The sequence below is a fragment of the Pinus tabuliformis genome, chromosome 5_2 (assembly GCF_031772625.1).
Source record: "Pinus tabuliformis cultivar Carrire ecotype Pingquan chromosome 5_2, CPIR1, whole genome shotgun sequence".
In the NCBI taxonomy this organism is placed as follows: domain Eukaryota; kingdom Viridiplantae; phylum Streptophyta; class Pinopsida; order Pinales; family Pinaceae; genus Pinus; species Pinus tabuliformis.
Genome location: NC_142306.1, coordinates 673434382 through 673440381, shown reverse-complemented (window position 1 = coordinate 673440381; position 6000 = coordinate 673434382).

Here is a 6000-nt window from a genome sequence, read left to right as displayed (position 1 = left end):
TATAGTAATTTTGTGTCGACTTCCTATCTTGATTGTGCTCTTTAATTTTGATCTACCCCTCTTTAATTCTGATCTTCCGCTCTTTACATCTGATCTGCTGCTCTTTAATTCTGATATACCGCTCTTTAATTCTGCTCTGACATCTTTATCAATGATTTGATACATCTTAATGCTGAACTGATACTCTTTAATGCTGAAATGATACTCTTTAATTGTGTTTTGACTCCTGCTCATCACTGTCCATCATGTTCTGGAAAAACAGAATGAAAAATGTGTCTTCTCAGCGCTTTCCTTTGGAAATTTATGTCTCTAAAGGTCCATTGGTTAGGGTAGCAAGTATCACTGTATATCCTTTTATTTCTTTTTTGTGTGAGGTTGGAAGTCCCTTAGTGTTGGTTCGAACTGTATTAAAGAGGAAGACTGCACAATGCAGGTTGAATGGCAGGCTGTAGAGCTCGCGTTGTAGCTTTTCTGGTCGGGCGATAGTTGAAAACTAGAACTGTGAACTCGAAAGTTTTAAATGCCTAGAGCGCTGTATGCAGAAAAATGTAGCAAAAATGACGATTTTTCCCTTTTTATTCGACAAAATGAAATCTTGGCGGGAATTTTTGATTTGAAGGACGGATGATGTAAGCAGGAGTACAGTGCAGATGATGTGGTGGTGATGTGGCGGGTGACATGGCAGTGACATCATTAGAGGGCGGTGGTAAGCGGTTTTGCCCGCACCACTTTTGGGGCTGAGAGGTTTTGGATGGAGGGCTAATGATCACCCTGGATGGGCGACACGTGGTAGAGTACGGGCGCCAAACCACCGGTTCCCCGCGAGTTAAACATCGGTCGAAAGGCAATTGCGATATGGTTTATCAACCGTCGGATGGATGGGCAGAGATCTGACGACGGACGCTCATGGAACAAGGCAGAGGTTTAATGTGTGAGCCCGAAACAAATAAACTGTGTTTTTAAATGTATCAGGGTGGTTTTGTTAGGTTTGCGGGTTCGGTTATTAATTAACCCAGGTGGTTAATCAACCCCATTGTTGCGCGGCGAGGAGATTTTCAATAAATTTCAAATAAAACTTATCAATCACTTTTATTTCTATACAACGAATATGAATATATTTAACCAGGGCGGGATATATTTTATTTGGGGTTTTTAACATATATTTACATAATATGGGATGGGTAAAAATTATAGGGATTTATATAATAAAATTTAATGGTTAATATAAACTTGAAATGGAAGCGCTAAGTATAAAAACAATTTGACTTTTGTATTTAAACTTAGGCTCAGGATAAACAAAAGGTTTTCATGAGGAATATTTGCCAATTTTCTTAAGTAAAATAGGGTTTTACTTAGGTAATGTTTATGAAATGAGATGAGTGATAATTGAATGTTATTAAGAACATATTCTTAATTTTTTAGGGGGTAAATTAGTAAATGATTAGGGAAAAATATGAAGGGGAGTTAGTTATTCAACTTTGTCTCGCTTGAGCTACATCTAGTGTAATGTCTTCCTTGCACTTGTGATAGAAGTGAAAGTTAACACTTTTTAGAAACGTAATCCATCACAGGTACCATTTTGCAACACCATTCTACCTACCCGGCATACTTTGCCTAGCATTTTTTCCTTCTTTCTTTGGGTGCAATTCGACTGGCAAACCCTCGTCAACTTTTCTTTTCTTTCCATGGAAAGCCTACCTAAGTCTGCACTTATAGCATCCAAGGGCTCAGATTGAACTGATGAGCTCTTTTGCTTCTCTACCTATCTACTTATCTGCCAAGTTTAAACAGTCTAGTCAAATTTTATTCTTTATCTCTAAAACAGGAAATTCAAATATAAACTAGCCAAGATTAAGCTGTTTGGCCATTCATCAATTGTGGCAAAAATTGACAAGTCGCACACAATGCTTTATTTACAGAAAATGAAAAAGTAGTGGCATTTTGGACTTGCACACTTTCTTGGTCTATTTTTGTTTCGGGTTCATTTCTTTCACTTTTTTTTTACCATTTTATTCTTTTACCCTTTTATTTTTCTTTTAGGGCATACCGTCTTTACATTTTTTACAATTTTTGATTTTTTGATAATATGGAAACCTTTGCAACAAGGAGAGAGATGAACATATTACAGAGTTCAATAAGTCAATCATGAAATATGACACCAATTGGTATAGGAGTATAACATGTTCATTGAAATTTATTTTAGAGTTGATCTTGCTTAGAAGTTTGTCTTTCAAGGTTCATCGTGTGATGTAGATGTAAAATTCCTAAATATGCAATCTAAAATGATAAACAATCATTTATTTTGTTTTAGCAATGAAAATCCTAGCTACTAAGGAAAGAAGAATACAATTCTTTCAACTTTTCAATTTCGAATTGAAAACTGCTTTCGACACTTCAAATACTAATAATTCAAATCAAATACAGTGACAAAAGTACAATCGACTATCTAGAAGAGGAAGACTTTACGAAACTCTTATTTTGATTCAAAATGATAGTTACGACACTTGCATCAAAAAACGACAGTTCGATTAAGCTACTTTTGAAAAAGAAGGATTGTAAATGATAGACAAATACACAAAAACATTTACAGTTCCTAATAAATGGAGGCTGAACAATGTAAAGGAAGGAGGATTCATCAATGAGATAATGATCATGAATAGGAAAACTACTAAATAGAACTGAAAACAAGGAGGAAAAACCTAATTTCAAAGAGAGAAAGAGTATCACTCAATCATCGCACTTGTCCTTAAGGGAAACATGGATGCATCTCACCTGCAACACATGGGAGGTGCAATGCATATGGGCTACTAGATATAGATAGTGTGATGGACTAGGGAGAAAAACTGAGCTTGGATTTTGCTCAAAATTTGCAGCTAAGTTTAGTGATTTAGGCTGAGTTATGATGGACAGTAAAAACAAAGTATAGGGGTATGATCTTATGAGGTTATGAGCTAACACAAGGGCACTTAGAATGCTTGTAAGTCAGATGTTCATTTCATAAACCAGCCCAAAGATTGATTGAAGCAGCATTCATCTACTTCGCAATTGCATAACAAAGGTGATTCGAAGGCTAGCATGCTAACTTCAGGCTCCATCTGTAGTTTATAAAGCAAATAGTAAACAAACAAAAAAAACTATTCGTTCCCCAGTGGAGTAGCCATTTTTTTTCTGGGAAAACTAGTGTCGATTCAAACTGCTAGTCCCACTAATATGGGTAGCTATCTTAGAAACAAAAAATCAAAGAAATTCAAGATTTCCTTTAGGTGTAATAGATAAGAGGGAAGAAAAGAGGACCAACCTGGATCTTCCGCTTTTATCCTTGCTTGATTTCTCTTTCCTTTGATAGAGTTTGCCACTCCTCTCCTACTTTTCCCACTTTAAAGAGTACTTGTAGAGTCAAAGTAAAAAAAAACCATCAAAGAATCTCTATCTAAAACAACATAAACAATGCAAAATCATAATCACATTGACCATACAATTGCATTCATAAATAATAAGATTCACAAATACACGATTATATGGAGGAAAACTCAAATAACTTTATTAATAGTAGAAGAGAGGATTACAACCCAACTGTTTGATCCAACATCATCCTCCTAGCATAGAAGCCCTCTTCACCTCATCAAAAGCAAGATCACCCAACAATACAATGTCTCTTCTCACAGATAAACCAACAGCACTTCCTTACAAATTACAAAATTCTTGCTTCTAGATCTCTCAGATGAGGGATCCATTTATAGATGTCTTGCAAGGGTGTGAGTCAGCTTTAGGTTTTTGATTAGTATCATTCCACTGATAGTTCTTGGTTCCACTTGGAGATTCCATTGATCTCTTAGTCATCCCTGGGCGAATCCAGAGAGGCAAGTGTCCTGGGAGAAATTTCTGGAAGATTCCATGAGATTCAACTTAGCAAATTGTCTCTGCCATTTGTCTATTCTCACTCATCGCACCCTACAGAAAGCCATTTCAATATGCATCACACCTGGCTAGTGTGGGAGCCAGTATGCATCGCACCTTGACCATGGAGCAGTCAATGTGGTTCAGTTTTGGCCAATTCTGAGTGGTTTTTTAGGTGGAACTTCTGGGAAATGATGTAATCAGTTGATCATGATCCTTTAGGGTATGAAATAACACTTTTAGGGACTAAAGAGCCCTTGGTTTATAGACATATGAGTTTGGGGTTGCAGTGCCCAAATATATCTATAACAATATGTAATGATAAGAAACAAATACCTATGGGAAAGTAATGCAAGGAAGAGTAAGGACTATGTGGTCAAGAATATAATCATGGCTATTCAAAATAGAGAAGAACATAAATGGCTACAAAGATGACAAAATACCAAGAGGAAGATAATGAGTATTGTGCATATGAATTCATTGGACAACCTTGTATCCTATGCACAAGTTACATTTTAATTAATTTTCTAGACATATGGCAGAGTTGGAATAATAAACTATGGAAATCTAGTGTCAATTCAAGAGAATGCTGGTCTCAATCCAATAAAAATGTTGGGTGCTTGAAACATTGGTTTTAGTTATTAGACTCATTTCAATTCAATCCAATGGAATGAATCAATTGGGGCAGGATTGTGGCAGAGAATAACTTTATTATTATTATTGGACCCTCAGTGTTATTATTTATTGGGGCAATACTATTGTTAATACCTTATTCATTTATTATTCAATAAATTATGTGAGGAAATTATTCAATGGATTGAAAGTTACTCATATATTATTCAATGAATTGTGTGTTCCCCTTCATTTGCAAAAGGAGCGAAGATATTTACAATATTAATTTTATATGCACCATTAATATATTTGGAGGCAATGTTCAAAACAATGCTCACAACCGAGTGTTAATATCTTACAAGGAAGCATTACTAATCTTTGGAGTCAACATTCAAAACAATACTCAAAACGCAACTTTAATATCTTTGGAGGTAATGTTAATATCTTTGAAGGAAACGTTAATATCCTTGGAGGCAACATTAATATCAACAAGAAGTGTTGAATAAAGGCATTAAATAACATATACATGCATATATTTGCAGCTCTCTCCTTTGCATATTTATTGCAACTCTCCTTTGATATATTTGCAGTGCTATATCTATTGCAATATATATATATATATATATATATATATATATATATATATATATATATATATATATATAGACACACACACACACACACACACACACACACATATATATATATATATTGCAGCATATACATATCTATTGCAACTCTCCTTTGATATATTTGCAATGCTATCAATGTTCTCCACTATTGCAACATATACATATCTATATCAATTGTGTTCATTTATTCATTGGAGCAACATTTATTTATTCAATTTAATGAAGAGGCATTCTTTTATTCATTGGAAGAGCATTATTGTGAGGTAATATTATTATTTTTAATGAATGAGGTAACATTTATTAATATTTTATCATGGAAATCCCTGAATAGAGAGAATATATATATATATATATATATATAGAGAGAGAGAGAGAGAGATATGATTTGGAGCAACTTGTATTGTTTATTATTTGGAGTAGCATTAATATTCACATTCACTGCCAACGTTAATATTCATATTGAAAACATTGATGCAAGAGCATCCAGCTAAGGGCACCATGACCGGGTGTTGGTCTCAGCTAAGGAGGAGAGGTTCATCATCATTAGATTTCATTTATGTTTGTTAAAAAAAACAGTGTTAGGAACTTGTTTTATTTCATTATCAGTTAATAGGTATTTAGGGACAGCACAGTTAGGTGGAGGTGGTTACAGCCACACTATTGTTTTGTTTTTTCTTTTATTCATTTTACATTTATTTCCTTTAAAAAAAACCAACAGAAATAAATATATTATCTATGTATTCCACAGAACAAGAAAACTAAAACAACAAGATAGTTATCAACTATATAACTGAAGAAACGACTGCAAACAACTTGCATAACTGTATTGTAACATTACAAAACAAATGTGCCACAGTGT